The 22,654-nt window shown below is 34.9% G+C and overlaps 1 protein-coding gene across 5 annotated transcripts in view; it reads left to right on the top strand.

Annotated features, from left to right (window-relative positions):
• Inpp4b (inositol polyphosphate-4-phosphatase type II B) overlaps nt 1-22,654 on the top strand; it is a 765,962-nt gene that overhangs the window by 307,303 nt on the left and 436,005 nt on the right. The window lies entirely within an intron of this gene.

A 22,654-nucleotide genomic window follows, 5' to 3' on the forward strand; every position in this document is an offset into this window, starting at 1 on the left:
ATGAACCAATCACAAATACACAATGCAAACTCATGAGGCCTGGGGGACACAGACATAAACCATGATAAAATCTAATGGCTGAAATCAAGGAAAAGTATCAGAAAAGAATTTTGATTCATCATATGAAAAGTCTACACTTCTCTGAAATTTTCTCCTACTTCCTTTTCTTTTTTTGTGTTTTTATTGGTACCGGGGATCGAACTCATGACTGCCTGCTTCCAAGGCAGGAACTTCTGCCGCTGAGCTAAATCCCCAGCCCCCTACTTTATTTTCACTTGGTTTCTCACTATCACCTCCCATCTTTATTGATCCAGCATCCTGGTCCTTCACCTTCCACAGCATCACCTGGGAGGTGATGTAAACTACAGCTTAAGGTCCACAGGGGAGAGTTTGTGAGCTTTACCCCACATTCCTGAATTTGCATTTCTAACAAGTCCTCCAGAATTGCTGCTGGAACTCCACTCTGAGAACCTCTGTCCTGAGCTGTACCTTTCCATTCCTTATAGCTTGTTCTCCAAACTCCAGCTTGGAGTCATCTCAAATTTTCATCTTTGTAGTTATACAAAGGCCCAATTCTATGTTTCCTAGGAATTTCTTTGAGGTATATTTTGTCTTTTCAAACTCATAGCTATCAATTTAGTCAGCTATTTCTACTATCATTAGCAATAAAATGAACTACAATCATTATTGCTAATTTCTTATAAACCCCTAAGTGCAAGATAGTAAACAATTAAATATAGATTTAAATAACATATTAGTAAATATTACTATTTTCTATATAAATGAATAACTTCATTTCCAGCAATATTAATTCATCTACAGTAAGAACTACAGAAGGGTAGTATTTACAGAATATTTGTATAATGAAGGCTTGTTTGACACCAAAGCCTGTGTTCTAATACTTTGTTTATACTGCATTCTGATCCCACCTCGAGGTCCCTTCTTTCTTGTAATCTCTGTGCTACGACTGAATCACGAAATACAGATTCCTCTCCCTTCTCTTAACTCCAAATGCTATATATATACATATATTCCACAAAATTTTTTTTTCTGATGGGAGCATTGGAAATCATTACCAAAAAATAGATTAATCAGTATGAATGGGACAATTAATTGCCTGGTGATAATACACAAATAAATAGTATATGATAAGCAACTGATATGTATATGATAGTATATGATAAGCAATTTTCTCTTTTCTGCATTTTTAAATGTTTTCATGCTTAAAAATAGAAAATTTAAATGCATCCATGGCCAATGGACTTCTGGATATTCTGGGTTAATCAAAAGCACAGCCATTTTCTCTGCTGCAGAACTTTTTAGTCATTAATATGCTAATGGAATTGTGAATTGCCAAGAGGGTAATGTCTTATGAAATATTTCCCAAACTTATTTGACCATGGAAGCCTTTTTTAAATGAAACATCTATTAACATCTCACAGATATTTTGGGAAATGCTGTTATACATCATAGCTCTTAATTTTCTCTAATTGTTTTATGTAATTTAACTTAATTTCCCTGATTATATTTTCCATCTCCTTGATGTCAGGGCCTAAGTCTGATTCCTTTTAGCTTGAAATACTTTGATGGTTTATTTGATTTTTTTCTTAGAAATTAGTATGCAGTTCATTATACTAAATGTAGCTTTGGGGCAGAAGGGTAGTAGTAAAAGTAGCCCTTCCACAGTTTTAAATAGGACACAAAATAATAGTGTTTTTCAAGCAAATGACAATCTTTTTGTACCATTAGCAGAGCCAATAGCTAAAGACTATACTTTTTATTTATGTATTTATCTCATTCAACAAGTAGTATGATGTATCTAAGGAGAGAAATGATACTTTTATAATAGTAATAGAATATAATGTAATATATAAGGTTTCTTAGAATTAAAACATCTTAAAGTAAAATAACTCAATCCTTTTGAGATTATGCCAAAAACACATATCTAATTCACAGATTTAGACAATCAACTTACATAGGGACTTGTGACCACTAGACATATCTTAAACTCTTTGATTAAGAGGAATGTAATTTTGATATAAGTTAAATAGAAATGTTTACACAAAAATTTGTTGACTTGATATTTTGCATTGCTCTTCATCTGAGAATTAACCAGTTTAATGTTGAAAATAATTGTCTCTCATTCCTATCTTTTCAATAAATTATAAACATGTTGAATGCAGATGTTAAGTGGAAATAAATACCAGGCACTATTTTTAAATAGTATATAAATCTATCTAGAGTGAATACATAATGTAGAATGAATGAGTCAGCCTTGTACATTTGAGTATTTCAGAGAAGCAGCTGATGAATCTCATTCTAAAACCATTACCCTTTATATTGGTTTATATTTGATATGTTCTGCTGATACTAAAGATAAAACACTTGGATTGCAAGTTTTTTTCATTTTATTATAGTTCTTACAACTCAGAAAAAATTGTTTGGTGGAGTTGCATGAAAGAAAACTCTTGTCCTTAGAGAAAGCATAATTTGTATACAAGTTGAATAATATAGGTACAATATCAATATCTTCAATACAGTTAAGTTGATTCAAAAACCCCAGTTTTCCTAGAATAAATTCAGTCAATACTAAAAAATTAATCTGTTGTTTTTTTCAATTATTGTTTTGGAATTTAATACTGAAAGTTTTTAGCAGATTTTACTAAAAAATTTCTATAGGTACACAAAATTATTAAAATGTGATTTTTTTCATCTTCTTTGTTACTGTTTAGTTTTGTAAACAATTCTTTGGGAGAGAACATTTTATAGATAGACCTTCATTGTATGTATTGATGTAACAATGGACACTTAGAGCATTTTGGGAAGTGTGCTGTTAAGTGTATTATCAAACTACTAGTATCTCCCATGTTCTGTCCTCCTACTTGGAGGGCTTACTTGAAAAACAGGTTGCTGTGCATATATACACACATATCGTAAATCTTCTATAGAGTGCTTGAAGAATGTTTCAGGTACCCTTGATATGTAGCAAGTTATCCCCAAACTTTGTGATTTATAACAACACTCATTTATAGTCTCATGCAGTTTCTGTGGATCTACATAACTGGAGTAGCCTTGCTGGGTGGTTCTTGCTTGGGATTTCTAAGAAGATTAAAATCCGGGGCTTCAGCCATCAGGGCTGGGCTGGGACAGAAGACCTTCTCTTAAGCTAGCTTAATCCCAGGCTGGGCAGTCCAAGGTGACTCTCAGTAGGGGACCTCAGTGTTCTGCACACGGGCCATCTGCTTGAAATGCTTGAGTATCCTGTTCTTGTTGCCATTGGCTTGTGTCAGAAAAAGTGACAGGAGGGAAGCCCAGTGGTCTTTACTAAATCACTTTGGAAGTGACACACACCCTTTTCTACTGTAACACACTGTATGCTTAGGTCGACCCTGATCACCATGGGAGATAATTATGTGAGAGTGTGGGTAACACATGAAGTGCAGGTCCCTGGAGGACACCACCTTGGAGGATGTCTGCTATAGGTGGTGAGGGAAAGAAATAGCATGTTTAATATGAATGAACCACTGTATGTTTTTTTCACCGCTGGCCAAGGAGGATCCTAAAAATAATTTCTGACTAATTTTTGTTAGGCAAAGTATCACAGTTGTGTTTTTTTATATTATTACTTGTAAATATACATCACTTTTCAGAAATGCCAGTCAGTTTTCAAGCAGATCATGCAGATGCAATTGTCATTTAATAATAGGGTGGTCTTGTATCACACATCAAAGTTGATGATGGAATTAGAATTGGAGGAATGAGACACAGAGCTCCTGACTTTCCAATTTTGGTCAATGCTTCCTACCAGTCTAGGAGTGCTCGTAGATGTTCTCTAAATGATAATTACTGAAATAGGTCAATGTATTATGCATTTCTCTCTACTCATTGTTCTATGAAATTTTAATTCTGGGAGATGTCTATTTCTTGTGTCTGTTCCTCTGGTACTTATATTTTCTGATGAAACGTTTTCTGATGATGAATCAAATGAGTTTTATAAACCCAAATGAGCATTTCATGTGATGATGAAACAAATGAGCTTTATAAGTATTTATTGCCAGATATATTTAGCTTTGCAAATATCAAAACCTGGTAAATGTACCCTTTGACACCAGGCCATCTAACATGCAGTTATGAAGCTAGACCTACTGCATGGAAGCCAGGAGTGGAAGAGAGGAGTCATCAGCACTTTTAAGATGCAGTAAGCTGAAGAAGAGATGATTGGTCATAGTTTTTTAAAATTGTGGCTGAGGCTATGTTCTTACATCCCTTTCAGTGGAAGTAGCTTAATTTCTATCCCCAGGTGGGCTGCACAGTAAATGGCAAGACAATTTAACAAGAGATATTATTGTTCATTGAAATGCTCACTCTTTATTCATAAGCATTTAATATTTTTAATGCATGGCTGTATTAAAAGGAAGGGAAAATATATACCTTGTGTCTATATGTGTGATGTGTTTGTGTTTCTCATTATCTGGTTCCAGGAAGCCAACTGTCTAGACTGGCATCTGAGTGACATATAAGACCTTTTGTATTACACTAAGTGTTTGATTTATGACAAATGAACCAAGGCTCCAGTAAGGTCATTCAACTCAGAGACCAGCAACAAGCATAAGTATTCTGTTACTGCACTATTGTTTAATGTTCATGGTGCTTTAATAGACCCAATGACTACTATCATAAAAATACTGTTCTATTGGCCTCTTATATAAACCTAGAAATGGAAAAGTAATTTTCATGTAGACTTGTCATAGGTAGGGTCAAAGTCTATTTGGGCTGCTGTAGAATTTATTTCCTAGAGCTGGTGTGTAGAAGTTGGATGGTCAGGACATGGAGTATTATGCTACATTTCTTGTCTAGGAATATTATGTAAAAAAGCTTGAGAAATTAATGCATTGCATAGATGTATGGAGTAATGAATTAAAGACAGTTTGATAAAGATGTGGTCAGAGTTGGAAAAAATAACAGACCTGGAATAGAATTCCTCAGTGATTGTAACATTGGAGAACTATTGTTAGGAGCTCTTAGTAAGAAGTCTCAGATTCCAGAGAGGGCTGTTTCACTGCAAGGAAGAGTAGCCTACAACCTGGGGATGAACCAACCAGTAGTGAACATTTTGAGAAGAGTCAGAAAGACAAATCCCCTGACTTCAGGTCACCTCTAATCTCCTGGGAGTGCTGATACCAAGTGGAAACTCACTGATGCTAGCCACATGGACTCCAAAGTACACAGCAAGGTCTAAAAATGTGGGCTATTGTTCCTGAGTGGCACAAAACCATACTTAAGACCAACAAGAGTATATTTTGAAATGTATTTTTCTTTTTCCTTATTTCACCAAAACTGAAACCTAAAATATTGTATAGTGATCACTTCAGCTGGATTCCTAGGCTTCAATCCTCACTGTCATATTGGCCTTGAGCAGGTGACGTGCTCTCTCAAGGGCACTTTCCTGAAAGGAGAATCATGGTGTTAAGTCTACATTGCTGTGGTGAAGAATACATGACAAAGGTGTATGAAGCAAGAAAGTAATACACAGAACACAGGAAGCATTATGCATCTTTACGGTGCTACTTAGGTCCATACGATGTGCTGTGCTTGTGTGTCATTTCTTAGAACAAATAATGTACATTAAATAAGTTGGGTTCCTCTTGTTTGTGATTAGTTTTCAGTATTCTTGTTACTGAGCTATAACCTGAGGTTAAATACCCAAGTTGGATAATCAAATTGAGGTCCTTATGATTTACGTTTAATAACGCAAGACAGAGGACATTTTCTTGTCTATCCTCATGCCAACCAGAAGGTCTCATGGATTTGTTCTCTCCAAATAGAACTGACTGGGCAGAGCCTGTGTGAATTAAATTCATGATGGAAAAGTTTTGTCAACTGTTTCTGCTTCCTTCATTAGATGAATCCTTTAGGAACTGCATTTTAAATGTGATTATTGTACAAAATGGTAGAAGCAGAAATAAAACTTTGACTTAAATGATGCCTGTTCTTCAAACATTATCTAATTAAGGAATTTTCTAATAATACAGGCACCTAACACATGAACCCAGAAACAGCTGCCATAATGTTTGAAACTAGCATTAGAGAATCATACTGCAGTTCACAAAAGGACACTCACATTTACCATCTCAGTTGTTTCCAGACATTAGTTTTAGCCATGCAGCATCATATTTGTACATATACATATATATGTGTGTAATATATATGTGTATATAATATGCTATATATGTTATGTACATTAGGTGTGATGTGATACATGTAATATGTCATATATGTTGTATATGATACATGGAATTTACATATGTGATAACTCGGTTCACTACTTGATTCTTTCTACAATTCTGGTTGCAAACTAAGTTGGATGAAAACTGAATCAAATTCAATGATTAGGATCAATGTTGACTTTATGGGGAAATTTGATTCTATTCTTTCCAGTTCATTTTGCAACCAGAATCATGGAGAGAATGTGTGATGAAATGAACAGCTACTTCAAAGAAAAAGAGACATTGTGGTATCCTTTGCTGATTTCCTATTGTCATGTTGTGAAGTCTACTAATATTTTTATTCTTTATTTAAAGTGGTTTTAGGCTGCTTTGTATTATTTAATTTCAACATATACGAAGGTATGGATAGATATTTTGAGGAGAAAAAGAGACATGATGGTAGCCATTGTTGATTTTCCTATTGTCTGGTTTTGAAGGCCTATAATACCTTCATTACTCTGTTCTAATCAGTTTTATACTATTTTTTGTATGAATTCATTGTGTGTGAAGATACAGACAACTATTTAGAAGAAAACAAGAGACATATGGTAGCCACTGTTGATCTGTTGTCTTTCTTTGAAATCTGTCACTTTCATTGTTTTCTTCTGATCTGCTTTGTTCTGTTTTGTTATATTCTGTTTTATCCTCTTTAAAATAAAAAAGAAAGTGGAGAGAATTGAGTTCAGGAACCAAAGTACAATTGTACATTATATGTGATATATATATATATATATATATATATATATATATATATATTGTGTGTGTATATGCATTATATTTTTGTGAGGTAGATGGACAGACAGCTGTATATGTATATAACACAACTAAGGACCTTTTTTTGACTCCAGCCCACCTAATCAGCTCTCCTTTCTCTGCTCTGCACTGACTGATGGAAAGGTATGGGATCTCTTGGTAGGAAGGCTGCCTTCTGAATTCCTTTCCTTCTTTGGGTGCAAGGCTCAGCTGTCCCACTGATTTGTGGAGTTGTCTTCCACATGTGGCTTCTGAGCTACAAGACAGGCTTCCTGAAAACACTTGTTTAGCACAGAGGAAGTGACTTAAGGGTTTGAGGGCTGAGAGAAACACTGAGGAGGACTGAGAAGGGATCCTCATCTTCTCTTCTCTGTGCTACATGAGAGTTTTGTTTGGAACCATATGAGCTCTGTGACTGGGAGTTAGTGTATTTCAGGATTTCAAGTCCCTAAATCCCACATGGAATAATTCATCTAAGTTAAAATTGGTGGATAGCTCTGTCAGATGACCACAAACAACAAAGGGTTTTTCACGAGATCATGCAAACCTACATGGTATAACTAACTTAAACCTCATATCTAATACCACTGAGATATTTATTTACATAATATTTAACATAATCTCAGATTGGTCATGTGTGTGTGTTTGTGTGTGTGTGTGTGTGTCCTACTTTTTTCTTTTACTTGCTGGCTGCTCAGTTATTGAAGGCTTGTGACTTAGCCTCTCATCTGAATTCTCTATACTATCTCTTTTAAAACTCCCAGTGTTAATTTTGCATTAAAGAAACTGAGAATTGAGTCTTTCCCAAAGAGTTTCAGTAAGATCTTTCCATGAGCAACTCTTCATGGCCTGGATTCCTCCCATGATACTAAACTACATATGCCAGCTGGACATAGGTCAACTGTAAAAGAGAAAATTAACCTGGAAGAGTAGGTCCATGGTACAGCACCAGCCTGGCCTGCATGAGGCTCTGAAATCAATCCCCGTGAGTACACACACACAGACAGACACACACACACACACACACACACACACACACACCACGTATGGTAAAAACAAAGGGCAACACAGATTTTAAGCCAGTTATCGTATACCTTTTAACTGCATTTTGGCTAGAAGTTTTGGAAGGAATTTGGTCATTATCAGTTCCTTGGTGAATGGGGAGTGATGTAGCAGAGGCAGTGACCCTAGGCAGCTTCTGAGCAAGGTTGAACTATAATTGAGATTCACCTTTGGATCAACTTAGTAAGGAATGGTGAGGAAGAGTGTTTTGAAAGCTGATTCACTCTTTGCCTGTGCCTTTGTTGAGATGTCTGTTCCAGCTAATTAAGAATTTCCAGGAAGATGGTATTCGCTTTTCTCACATTCTGGTGTGCTTAAGAGCTTCACGGGGCTGATCTTATCATTTCAGCCTCAGAGCAAACATGAAGCGCCTAGCCTAGCCATCTTCCTGAGCATTGCTTCTCCGTGCAGCCCCCGCTCAGAAGGTGAGACGCTCATGACTGGTTTCCTGTCTTCAAAACAAGAACAAGAGTCACTATCTGAAATTATCTTTTTAAAGCTTAAGTGTGTTTACAGCACATAAAGATTACATTCCTTGTGTGGAGTTGTACATGCACATTATACATCTTCATTCCTCTATTTCAGCCCCTTTCCTCCTTCTCTTAATTTTCTCAAATGAAATCATCTCGACTTATTTTTTATTGCCTGTTTCTTCCACAAAACTGTAAACTTCACAAAAGAGGGATATTATGAAGTGGTAAGTTTTTATTGCCCACCAGCTATCTGGTCCATACTAGGTTTTTGTAATAGCCCAAGTGGACTGATACTTGTCTCTCTCTGCTCGCTTCTGTACTCTTCAAGTAGAGAGTAGTGTCCAGTATTTAGCAGGCAGTGCATACATATTTGTTCATTAATACTCTGAAGCTTTTGAGGTGCCCTGTTATAGTAAGATTTTCAGCTGCAAACTATTTCAAATGAAAGAGTTCTTCATGACATTTAAAAAGTTTTAGTAAACATTATGAAGAAAAAAATTTTTTTAAACTACAGAATTTTAAATTTAGTTTGATGTTTATGAAAGTTTGAGAGAGAAAAGCTTACATTAATGTCAAAAATAAGGACACCTTGGTGGTAGGTTACAAGCAATTTTTGCCTACATTTTTACTGGAGTATATTGAACACAAATTACACTTTTAAGAAAAGTGTGAAACAATAAAGACCTAAAAGTTGTTTGAAACGGATAAACAGTTTTAAAATGTTGTAGCTCTAGCCTTCAGACAGTTTTTGTGAATTTACACATTAGGGACTCATCTATGTAGTCATGCCAGTTACAATAATGGTACAAAAACAGTAATGCTTAAAATAAGAGAGTGCAAGAGAGCAAGAAATGAACAAAATTTGGGAAAGTCGTTATTTACTTGACATAAAACTTTCAGAGTCTTAAGTAAATGTTAACGTTATCAATCTTGTTCTTTTAGAAGACAAAAGGTGGGGAAAAGGGTAGAAAATTAATATAATCTGAAAATATTGTATGAACAAACAGTGATTCATCTTGAATGTGATGGAATATTAATAATTTCACAATATTGTGGGGGATGGTAGATGTGTGGGTAGTCATAGTCTTTGTCCTGATTCATGAGTCAGCCAGTGAGGCTGTAAATCAGTAACTATTTTGCAAAGATGTCTTTCAGCAGTTGCTGTGAAGGTGGAGCATAGTTTCCTAATTTTAAAAGTTGTGCAGTATTTTTGATGAATTAATTAATAAACTGGTTGTGGTATTTTATTATAAGACATGAAGCTAAATTCATTTCTCTGTTATAGTTTGATATTCTTGTATCATGCTTCATACTGCTACCCTGCTTTTGAGAAAATAATATTGGATAGCCATTGGCTAAGTCTTCTAGTTCACCTAGAGTCAATTGAATGGGCTAGTGATATTTAACTGCATATATTAGAGCCTTATAAATACTTCAGGCAAATCAAATTGCCCCAAATGGGATATACAGACAGAGAAGACCTAGGATGATTTATTTAACAGTACTGTCACAAGAAAGCACAGAAATTTAAAAATCTATCCCAGGAGCAGCTTTAAACTTCATTTTTGTCATACTTAGGTTTGAAAAGGTATTTTTCCTTTAATTTATACATCAGTTGTGAAACTGTATCCAAATATTTCTCTCAACTCTGTTGTTTAGTGGCCATTGTCATGAAACCTTTTATTTCTCACCTGGGAAAGCATTAAAAAATACCATTGTATGGGTGTTAGTATAAATACACTGAGTTCACTGATTTAGGACCATTCTGACCACTGGAATGGCTAAATCCTCCATAGGTTATCTAAGGTTTAACCAGGGTTGAAAACTGCAGCTTTAAATAGTTAATACACTGGGGTGGTGCTGTATTCCAAATAATCTAGCATGCTGACGTTTTTAGGATCTACTATCGGTACTGACTTACAGAAAAAGTCCATACTGATTTCCATATGATAAATATTTTCTCATGGAAAGTATCAAATGGGTTATTTGCTACCCTTCAGAGGTTATTTTACAAGGTAATTTTGTGGCTTTGTCAGTATTTACACTTGTTATAATTCTCTTTTAAGGCTGGGGATTTAGCACAGTGACCTAAGCTTCCTGGCAAGCACAAGGTCATGAGTTTGATCCTTGATACCAAAAAAAAAAAAAAAGTCTCTTAAAAAAGCAAAACACCTCAGCATTGTGTCTTGATCTGAACCTCACTGAAGTTGCACATAACAGCTCCATTCTAAAAAGTACATTCAAGAGGACTAGTGCTTTGTTTTATTCTTTTTAAGGATAAAAATTGAGAAATTAACACATAAAGTGAAGGTAAGAATATCCTACTGAACTAACCAAAGTGCACCCTGTGGAAACTCATAAAGACAGAAAAAAAATTAAAAATTTGAATACAACTCTGCTTTATGGAAGAATAGGAAACAAAATGAATTATTCTTTAGACCTTAGGATTTCAGAAACTCGAGACACATTCAATTTGGAACTGACAAGTCTTTCTAAAGAAAAAAATGATCTAGAAAATTTGGGAGTAAGATATCCATTGTGTTTGAACTGCTTTTACTTAGTGATTAAAACCCTTCTTTACGTGTTGATTTAATAATTTGTTATTGAGTAGACTCACAAGGGATTTCACACTTTTTCTTCTTATATACTAATGTACTTTTAAATTTAAATAATCTCTTGAGGAAATTCAGGTAGCCTGAAGCTTATTTTTGAGATAGTATAAGACAAAAAATTACTAAATCTCTAAAGATGCTAGAAATAAAAACATCCTCTACTCAATATGTAATTGATAAAAATGTGCTAAAACCCTGCATTACAAACCAAGCCAAATTCATTGCATCTGAATTATCTACAATTATGTTGAACTACCTTGTCCTGTTACAAATTCTTAAGCTGTATGCAGGAGGTGAGAAGAGTTTTATTCCTTCCTGTGTGTTTGTCAAATAAAATGAGATCAATGCACCACAAGTGAATTAAATATTTTATTATTTATTATTCCTACAATAGCTGTTTATCTGATTGTAACCTGCTGGGTTAATTTGCCAGCCACTGAAAATTTAATAATTTTTCTAAGCAGGACATGGGCTAACCAAAGAGCCACTACTTCATCAGTGAGATCCTGATAGGTGAGGCATTCTGTTGTTGGGGATTAATCATAGTTATTGTGTAAATAAGTTGACTGAGATGAACCTCGAAAGCAGATAATGGCAGAGTGGCAGTTCATTACTCTATATAGACTAATTAAACATCTAATTATATTCTTACTAGGAAATACGTTCATGGGGATTATGAATCCAAAGTGACTCAGCAAGCCCACAAATTGGATTAATTGGATTTTAAATTCTCATAAAAATAATGGTGTTGGAAGAGCTAGCTAGGTCTTAAAATATTAAATGAAGACTTAATTAGATGTCATTTATTTCCCCATTTATTTGCTAATCAATTCATAGATTCCCTATTTTCAAAATATGTTTAACAAAATAACATTCAAATTCCATAAATTTTATCATTTTTACTCATCTTTCTCATTGGTGTTCTCTTCCAATGTTATTTGTAGTTATTTCTCATTTCCCTATCTTTGTTATGTTTTAGGAGTTTTACCGTTCTATTTTGAGTTGAGCATTCTGGCACAGCCTAATTTCCGAAATCTAGCTAAACCCAAAGAAAATCCTAATTGTTTAAAGCAAGTTTCCTCAATGACAGAATTATAAAAATGTTAAACAATTATTCCTTGTATATAGAGACTGAGATGTGAATTGTAAAATAATCAGCTGTACCCAGGCCATTATTCCACTAATTCCAGCAGCTAACCTGCCTCGCTTTCTCAAATTATGACTACCAAGAAGGTCTCCAGATTTTGCCAAATGTTCCTTGGGGAGGAGAAGTAGCCTTATTTAAGAACCACTGACTAGTAACATTAGGATATGTTATTGAATCATTTTTTAATAGCTACAAGTATTCCCACCACTGTGCCACAGTTGAAATACTATGAAGTGGTGTCAAGGAAAATGCACTGAGAGGAATTAAACAGGCAATGAAGGCTGTAGGCAGGAATATTGCAAAAGGGGCAAGAGATAACTGCAGCTCTACTGAAACAAAAAGTGGAAGAGTTTTTGAGCACCCAGAGTGATCTAGTGGCAGTGTTGGGGGATTTTAAAAGCAAAATTGATCACTATGATTGTGCCATGCCTGGGTTTACAAATTGGTGCTCTGGAGGTTGGTTTTCTGCTCTTTCCCATAAAGTGGGAGATAGGGGATCTGTATTTTTCCTTGACTGCATTTTAAAGAAATAGTAAGTCTTTGGAAAGCCCTCCTTGGTTTGTAAAACGGACAAGAGGCTCAGAGATTTGTATCTCCAAGTGCTAGCTAAATAATCAACATGTTAAGTTTTCTAGAGTAAATGAATTAAAATCAGAACAGATAGAAATAAACTTGTCTCAAGCTTAGTCAAGCTGAAAAAAGTTTAAGCATTCTTGGATATGTTAGTATTTATCTTTCAAGGTGAATTTGGGATGTACCATTATTATATCAGTGATTGGAATAGGTTTTGTGGAACTTTTGCTCACCCTCTCTGCAAAGCATATTTGTGGAAGATTCTGCTCTTGGAGTCAGGTCCTGTTTTAATGTGTTCACATTGCAACCACTTCTGTTTCTGCAGCTTCATTTTGTAGATCTCGCAACCCATATCCAAGTTCCACCAACGTCAGCAGCTGTTAGCCAGGATTATATATTTTTCACACTGAGGACTATTTTATACAATTGTGAGCTAGTCAAAGGAATAGGAATAGGATAGGTACTGTCTTGTTTATACAAAGAGCATAGTGATTGTTTGCTTCATGCATGAATAGGAATAGGATAGGTACTGTCTTGTTTATACAAAGAGCATAGTGATTGTTTGCTTCATGAATTTGGCATGTTTAAATCTGTGAGATTTGTCTTGACTCTTACCTGGTAAGTCTTCAGGAAAGCAGAACCAGCATCTGCTGACTGGGGAAGGTTTTCTGGATGTATCCTCAAGATGCAAAGGGCATAGCAGAAATAGAGAGGTCATGAAGTCTGTGACCAAATCACTCATCAGTTTATTTCACAGTTAGTGCTCAGCCTGTGCTGAATATTTAGCTTGAGCAAAATCCTGTGCTAACTCTGAGATAAGAGACAAGGCATCACACACATCCTGAAGGATTTCTTTTTTTTTTTTTTTTTCAAATTTTTAAATCTTTTGATATAAAGTTTCACTAGTTCAAGTTGGCCTTGAACACACTACATAGCACAGGCTGACCTCAAATTTGCTACAGTCTTCCTGCCTCAGCCTCCCAAGTGCTGGAAATGCAATTGTAGATCACCTTGCCTGGCCTCAGGTATCATTATTTCAGAGGAGACTGACTATGCTCATGGCTATAGTACTGTATGATTGTTTAGGTTTAAGAGCAATGGGAGTGCAAATAAAATATGTTGTGTTGAGAGACATTACAGAAATTGTTATGGGATCATAAATGGTAAGCTAGGCTGTTTGGAAAAATTCAAGAAAGAAGTGTAAGAAATGTCAGACAAAATATGGGGAAGAAGTCATGGCTGCTTACGTCAACAGACAGTAACGAATAACCATGTTGCAGGATTAGCCTTTTTGCTTGCATTGTCCTCTGCCCCAGGAAATACCTCAGAAAGATTTCAGCTTTTCAAGATATAATATTAGAAAAATCACTGGATATTAGGGCTCTTCTTGTCTTGATATTAAAATTATATCGCATATCATAACTTTCCTAGTTACTCCAATTGATGGCATCTATCTCCCCATTTTACCAGTAAAAGTTGACAAAAGAGCTATGTTTGTCTATGTTTCCATTCTTCCTGTGCTTGGCTTGGACACTCTTCCTTTTTAACTTTGGGAGAGCAAAGTCAGGAGACAAGTCTCCCTGCTGAGGCACTTGTAATCTGGGAAATGGCCCTTTGTTTCTGATGCCCCATAGCTGGTGTCCATGTCATGAGTTATTTCTTGTACACAGTTTGGAAATGAAGAGATGAAAAGCTTGCCCGTGACTTTTGTAGGTCTACAAGTTTTGTAAAAAGGATTTCTAGTCTACTTCATATTCACTACATATAGTACATAACTGAGTAACCATGAAAAGAGGAGGTGAAGACATGTTTAGATTTGTCTCAGCAGGTCTGGATCAGAGGGTTTGGCACTTTTCAGAATGTGTGAACATTTATCCCCTGCTGTCTTCAATTTTATGACCTTAGCAAAGACTTAGCCAAGGCAACTGAAAAATCCCATTCAGTATCCTGCTGTATTTAAATTCATAGAATATTTACTGTTTATAAGACACTTACATTCATCAATGGCAGCAGCGATTTTAGAACAAGACTCAGATCTAGAACTGGCCATACCTAACCCTAACTTTGACACTGTGGTGAAAATTACTTATCTTCAAAATTGGTGAAATAGAGCATACTTTTGACATCACTGCACGTACACCACAGTGTCTGACACGTAAGATGTGAATCCCAAAATGTGAGTCAGACAGTTACTTCATCCTAAGATAACTTTCTGAGTTAGCATTGTGAGAATTGTTTGGAAAATAGATGGAATATATAGGCGTATGAGAATTACTGAAATTTAGACTGGTTAAAATTAGATGAAAAGCATATTTTTAGGATCTATCTCGTTATTTTAGGAGATACTAGCTTTCTCTGAAACGTATCTAAACCTAGAAAAGAAAAAATTTAAAATATAGCACATGATTCCCAATCACTTACTCTGGAATGTCAAAATAATCTTCCTGCCAGCCCCTCCTTCTCTTATTTAACAAGAGCACTTCTTTAACTGGGACCCAAATCTGGCTTATTTACAATAGCTTCAGGGTTGATAGCTTTAATAACCAATATCTATTCAACCCTTGCTAGGTGCCAGGTAATGTGCTAATCACCATAATTACATTGCTGTATTTTATTCCTTGCATAAGGGAGGAAATTTCCAGCCTGGGAAATGCATTGGAAACCTGTCCTCAGTTGGTGGTAGCTTGGAATGTGAACCCGATCTGCCTACCACCAAAGCCTGTGGGCCTCTTGCTTCCCTGTCATTTCCTAATCATACCCTGGAAACTCTAGTCTTTAAGAAAAAATCCTAAAAATAGCAGAATGATAACCATTTTTAATTCTTGAAAAATTATAGCCATGCATGTAATTTTGCATAATGGTATAGTTTTCATTTTTTATAGTTCTTTTTCTGTTGCTTTTCTTCCTGACATTTCTCTATTCACCATTGTCAAAACAAAATGCCATTCTAACTACTTCTACAAGTAGAACAATATTTATGCTCATATTTATCCTAATATTTGGCACTTCATCTTTCATTTTATACACTGCCAGAAAGAAATGTTTATGCCATTTGTAATTAATATTTATGTTCATAATCCTCCTCATCATGAATTTGGTGATTTTTACACATTTCTCTGTGTCTTTTATGATCAAAATAAATATTTCTAGATCAACTCATAAAGGTCTAATTCATTCTCTTAATGACTGAATTATTTTCCTTTGTGTGATATGTTTCCTCTCATTCAGCCATTCCTCTATATTACAAGGCCTGGTTTTATTTTTTGGTCAAATTTTCATCTTACGCTGCGTACTAGTGAAGCAGGGGCTTCTGGGTTATAGTCTCAGGAACTGAAAATTTTATAGAAAATTGGACATATTTATATTCCAATAGATGTCACCACATTGCTTTCCAAATAGCAGCCTAGCAATTAGAACATTTCACACCCCATACATACTAGAGTGTCTTTTTCAAATATACCTCTGCTATTACTTACATTTTAATTTTTGAATGCCTGAAAAGTACAAATTGACACTTTTCTGAGTTTTATTTGAATTTCTGCATTAAAAAGTTTAAAAACTGTCTTCTATGAACCATGTTTTTATAGCCCTTTACTCATATTTCTGTTATACTTTTTTCTTGATATCTTATGTATTTTACATAATTAACCTTTGGTACACCATTTGCTTGACAAATATGTTTTTCTCACTATGTTGTCTATAGACATGTTTGCCTCAGAAGGGGTTTTCGTGTAATTGTATTAGTGGTGGAATTCTAATTTTATTTAGATTTTCCTGCCCCTTGACCATAGATGGTGTCTCCTATTTTTTTTTTTACATTTGAATGTGTAATTGATATGAAATTTGTTTTTTACATATGATAATAAACAGGAGTGAATCTTTATATTTTTAAGAGCGATAGTTACATCATAACATTTATTTAATAATGTATTCTTTACCTGTCATATATAGTGACATCCATTTCTAGGCTCTCATTACATAATTATTCTCCCCCAATACATAAAACTTGGGTAATATAGTGGTTTGATCATGTTTCTATGTGCCTCCTCATTATTCATCACTAAATCCTTTTATTGGCGATTGTGGCACCCCATTCCTGTGCACCTCAAATTATTTTATCCAGTTCTACTTCAAGTCTAGTTGGCATTCTAGTTGCAGTTCCATCAAATGTATGTGATAACTTGAAGAAAAGCTATAATTTTTATTTTATTATTTATTCCCATGTAATGATCTTCCCTTTTTTAGATCTTATTTAAGTAGAATTGTTTGGTTTTCTTCATATATTGTATGTCCCATACCATTTTTATTAAATTTCTCAGTATTTCAAAATGTTTATAAGTACTATGAATGGCTCATTTTTTTCATTTTAAAGTTTACTATTGTTAGAGAAGATAAAAACTAATTTTTAAATATTTACCTTGTTTCAGACTAACCTACTATAGACTTCTGTTTCATTATCTATTATTTTTACTATGTTAACATTCATAACCTGGTAGATATTATGCTACTATTTTATTTTTTTGGGGGGGTACCAAGGATCAAACTCACTTTATGCCACTGATTTCCGGCCCTATGCTGCTATTTTAGCTGTGTCACCCAGTATTTGCTTGCCTCAGCTTCTTCCATCTTGAAATTTCTGACCTTAGTTATTCATTTATTTTTCCAATTATCTTCACACACAATGCACGAGGATATTCTTTATGTTATTGTGCCTTTTCTGTAAGCTGCTAAAAGGATTTTAGCGTTACTAGCCTTGTTTCTCAATTAGTTCTCTCTTTTACTCTACTGCCTCACTAGCTTTCAAGGCTTCATTTGAGAAACATCAGATATTGTTGTTTTTCTTGCTGTTGTTTGCATAGGTAACATTTCTGTGTGCCTCAAAGCCTTGCGGTTTTGTTTTGTAATTTTTATTGCGCAACCTGGGAATGTGTTTTCACTCATCAGTGAGATCTACAGCTTGGCAGGAGCTCTTTCAACTGCTTACTTAGCTTTTTTACTTTTTCTCAAGAAAGTTCTTTCTATTCAAAGTCAATCATTACTTTCCTTTAATCTGGTCTCTTTTTTTCTTTTTTTGAATATTAGGTATTTTGTATTTATAATCCAAATCGCTTTACCTTTTCCTTCTCCATATATTCCATCTATATATTTTCCATTTGTTTCTGAATTTTGAGCCTAACTCTTGATTTTCTAGGCCAGTTGGTTATGGTGGTGATATTACTCCCTTTTCTTTGCTTTTAATAAAATCTTTGGAGGCCCAGTTTCTTGGCTTAGGGATGTGTGTGTGTGTCCTGAACAGATTCACCATAGTGAATCTTACCCAAATACCATTTCTCTGGATACATTATCCCTTCTAATTTTTCTCTTTTGTGTGGCATCATGTACCAAATTTGTCCCCCAAACTCCAGTTTATTGGACTTCAGTGAAGTTCTGCAGAATCATGTTTAACACTTCCATTTTGAGAAGCAAGCTCAAACATCTCCTTGACTCTTGATGATACTACACCATTATCTTGATTCAGAAATGGCCAAATGTCAGAATTTGTTTTGTAGTGAAAAGGGGCACTTTAGGTTTCTTGTGGTTCCCAGTATCCTTTCTGCTTCACATAGCTTTTCTAAGGTTACAGAGAGGCACAATGAGGAAGCCTGAGTCCCATCTTGGAACTTGGCTTTAGGGGTGCATTATAACTCTCCAGGAAGGTGGGTTATAGAATAATAGGGTTTTGGTCAGATTGCAGAGCCAAGATGTGGAACAAGGAAATAAAACAAGAGAGTCCATAAATTAGTTTTTCAAGATGCAATGGGATTTAACTAATGTCTTAACAACCTGGGAGGTTTGCCCATTTTTATTGGCTAGAAGGTAGGTATTTGAAGAATTGTTGAATTGGTAATTGGTATCTTTTGGCAATAATGATCCCTGTGGAGTGATGAATGACAACAAACACAGGATAACTGATTCCAAGGGATGTCTGAACATCGTGTAGTCATTTGTTTTTCAGTAAAAGAAATTCCTGTCTGTGCTCAGTATGCCCTAGATAAAAGCTTATAATTAGTCACTAGGAAAACCAAAATTATCTTATAATCTGAGAAACATAATGAAATTTTAGTTGACCCATTATGTGCCGATCAATAAAAGCAAAATATAGGTTGTACATATATTTAAATCAACTCAATTTTATCCAATTCCAAGGTATTTTTGTTTTTTATTTTGTACTTTTGTGTATTTCCTATTCAACTCTGTTTCCTTCTGTTGGGATATATTAACCATAATTTGTTGTTTTTATTTTTTATTGTTGTATTACATGTATGAGGCTTCAGTTTAACAATTTTTTTTTTTTTTTATCTCTGAGTACTGGGTTGCATCTTGATAAGTAAACAACCAGAGCTTATACACAGTAGCATTAACTCTCCATTCCAGCTGTATGGATAAACTGAATGATTTTTTAGGAATAGATATTTTCCCTTTATCCCTGATTCAAGAAAGATTACAATAAAAAAGCATTTTCTGCTTCATGCAATCTGAAAGATCCTGATCACCAGTTCTTACTGGGAGAACACTTCGTAAACTTTTCAAAATGATTTTTACATATGGGAAAAGTGTGATCCTTCCTTTAAATAAATAAATAAATAAATAAATAAATAAATAAATACTAGACATAAAGGGTCTCAGTCTCTTTTTGTATTTGACAATTCTGTGTCTTCTAACACATTGTAAAGATTACCTTCCCCTCTAAACTATAGAGTTTTCTTGTTAATTTCTTTTAAAATAAGATTTTTAAAAAAGTAGATAGAGTTCTTATAAAAATGACTGATGTTCCCATAAAATCAGTCACCTTCAGTTTTAAAAGTAGTTATAATTTTCTCAGTATGTTTGTGTCGTATTCCTCCATGGGAAGTGACTTTTGCCCATCAGAAGACTGATGTGACCACACAGGCTGGTAGATCAGATCATACATACAAATGAAAATTGCTATTTTCCAGTGGTGGTAATGTAAATAAAAAATCACTCTTTGGAAGCCTCTCACAACAGTTACTAAAAATGAGCACATCCATGTACTCCATGATCCAGAAACTGCAACTCTACAACACTCACAAACCTTTTTTTAAAAAATCTATTCATTGTGTTATTTACTTTTCCTGTGGCTGAAGCACAGTACTAAAGGTTCACATCTTCAAGGAGCAGAGGGTTATTTTGGCTCATGGTTTCAATCCCTGCTCATCTGGTTCCAAGGTAGAAATGGCCTGGTGGAAGACCCTGGGCAGAGGAGAGGTGCGCATCCTGTGGCAGCCAGGAATCAGGCCAGAGAAGACAGGAGCTGGGGTTCACAATCTATTCCTTGGGCTGGGGAGGTAGCTCAGTGGCACAATGCCTGATTGGCAAGCGCGAGGTCCTCAGTTTGATTCCTGGTACCAAAAAAAAAAAAAAAAAAAAAAAAAAAAAAAAAAAAATCCACTCCTCCAGTCTCACCCTGGTGACCCAGTTCCAACCAGCCCCTGTCTCCTAACAACACATTCAAACACTTAACTCATGAATGAATGAATCCACTGATGAGCATAGCATGCCCCATGATCCAATTGTGTTACACTCAGATGAGAATTCTGGCAGACACATTAAATCACTGAATGTCATTAACAGCACTTCAAAACTGTGGGGAAAGGATGTCAGATAAATAGAAATCACCCAATTTGAAGAACTGAGAGCACAGTAGTTTTTGAAGCATAGTCCTCGTTATATGTGATGTGTTATCACAACATGTAATATGTATAGAGTTCCAGAGAAAGAGAACAAATGGATAGAGCAGTAAAATGTTTAATAAATAAGGGCTCAGCATTTTCAAAATTTTCTGAAAATGAGGAACTCAGTCAGTAGGATCAAGAAAGTCAAAAGCACAAGTAATATGACTACAAAGGAACACAGCCCTGATCCTAACATAGATCAATGACTGAAAACCCAGGATGATGAAATACTGTTGAGATAAGCCAGCAGAAAGAATGCATTTCAGATAGGCAAGGATATTACACAAATTATGGTTTATTTTTTTTTTTTACTGGAAAAGACAGTAGCCAGAAAAGAGTGGAACAATAGTTTTTAAAGTTTTTTTTTTTTTAAATCAAAACAATTGGAGTTTCATGTCCAATGAATGGATGCAAAGAGACAAAAGCAGAGGATGAAATAAGAACATTTCTAAATTTGAGAGAATTAGTTACAGAAATGTGTATAAAAGAAGCTAATCTGCAGCTGAAAAGAGTTGATAGATGTAGGAACTTGCATCAGCAAGAAAGCACTAAGCGTGCAGAAATGCTACATGTGTTGGTAAACAGGGAAGTCTATATTTGGTATTTTTATTGGTGTTTTTTACCTATAAATGATCTAACAGTTAAAGTGCTACCTATGGAGTTTATAACACATGCTGCCAATAGCATAATAATTAGAATTGTGCTAAAGATACAATTTTTAAACTTTAAAGGTACTATTTAGTATTTATTTATTTTCTTATTTACTTAGGGATGAAGGTAGTGTCTTGCACATGCTAGGCAAAATAAACGCTTCACCACTGAGCTACATCCTCAACCCATTAAAGCTACTATGTAAAAAATTTTACAGAAGGTATAAAATTAACAAAAGGCAACAGAAGAACTGAAAGAGAGTGTTGTCCTTTCTCCAACACTTATCATCTCTTGTCTTTGTTGGAATAGACATCCTAGCTATTGGGAGGTAATGTCTCCATGCAGTTTTAATTTGCATTCACTTCATGGTTAGTGACCAGGAGCATTTTTGTCATATGGACGTTGACTATTTGTATATCTTCTTTTGAGAATTGTATATTCATAGTGTTCACTCAATTGTAATTAGATTATTGGTTTTCCTCCCGTTGAGTTACACGTGTTCCTCTTATATTTTGGATATTAATTCATTTCCAGATGTATAGTTTGTGTATATGTTTTCACATTTTATATACTGTCTCTTCCCTCTGACTGTTTTCCTAGCTGTGTAGAATATTTTGTTTGTTGCAGCACTCTGTGGTTTTTTGTTTTGTTTTGCTTTACTTTTGTTGCCTCTGCTGTTGGTGTGAAATGTAATAAAATAATTTACCAGAATGATGTTCAGAAGCTTTTCTTTGTTTATTCCTAGTGGTTTCATAGTTTTCATTCTTATAGTTGAGGCTTTAATCACCTGTGAGTTGATTTTTCTATGTGGATGACATAGAGTTTAATTTCACTCTTTGGCTTATATTCCCTTGGTAGGAATTTATGTTAGAAGGCGTTATGGAACCGTCTCAAAAAATTGAAAAAACAGCTACCATATGACCCAGCAACTGCAGTACTGCCTATAAATCTAAAGAATATGAAATCTGTATGTCAAAGTGCTATCTGCATCCACATTCTCATTATGGAATTGTCCACAACAGCCAAGATACAGAGGCAGTGCCTATCAAATAAGCGGGTAAAAATATGAGATTATTGGTATACAGTGGTATATTACTCACCATCAATCATGAGGGAGTTGCTGTAATTTGTATCATGTGAATTAACCTGGAAAACATTACACTAAGTGAAACAAGCCACTTATTGAAAGACAAATTTTGCATAATCTTATATATGTGATCTAACAAAGTCATGATGGAAACAGAAAGTAACATGGTGGTCAATCAGGAGTTATGGCAGTGGTATGGAAGAGGAAATGTGGAGATGAAAGTCAAAAGATACAAAAGGCAAGAGGAGTAAGTTCAGGAAATGTTTTCTATAACGTGTTGAACTGGTGATTCTAGAT

This window comes from Cavia porcellus, unplaced genomic scaffold (assembly GCF_034190915.1).
Source record: "Cavia porcellus strain 051 isolate PalLab524CR breed Dunkin Hartley unplaced genomic scaffold, mCavPor4.1 scaffold_14, whole genome shotgun sequence".
NCBI lineage: Eukaryota > Metazoa > Chordata > Mammalia > Rodentia > Caviidae > Cavia > Cavia porcellus.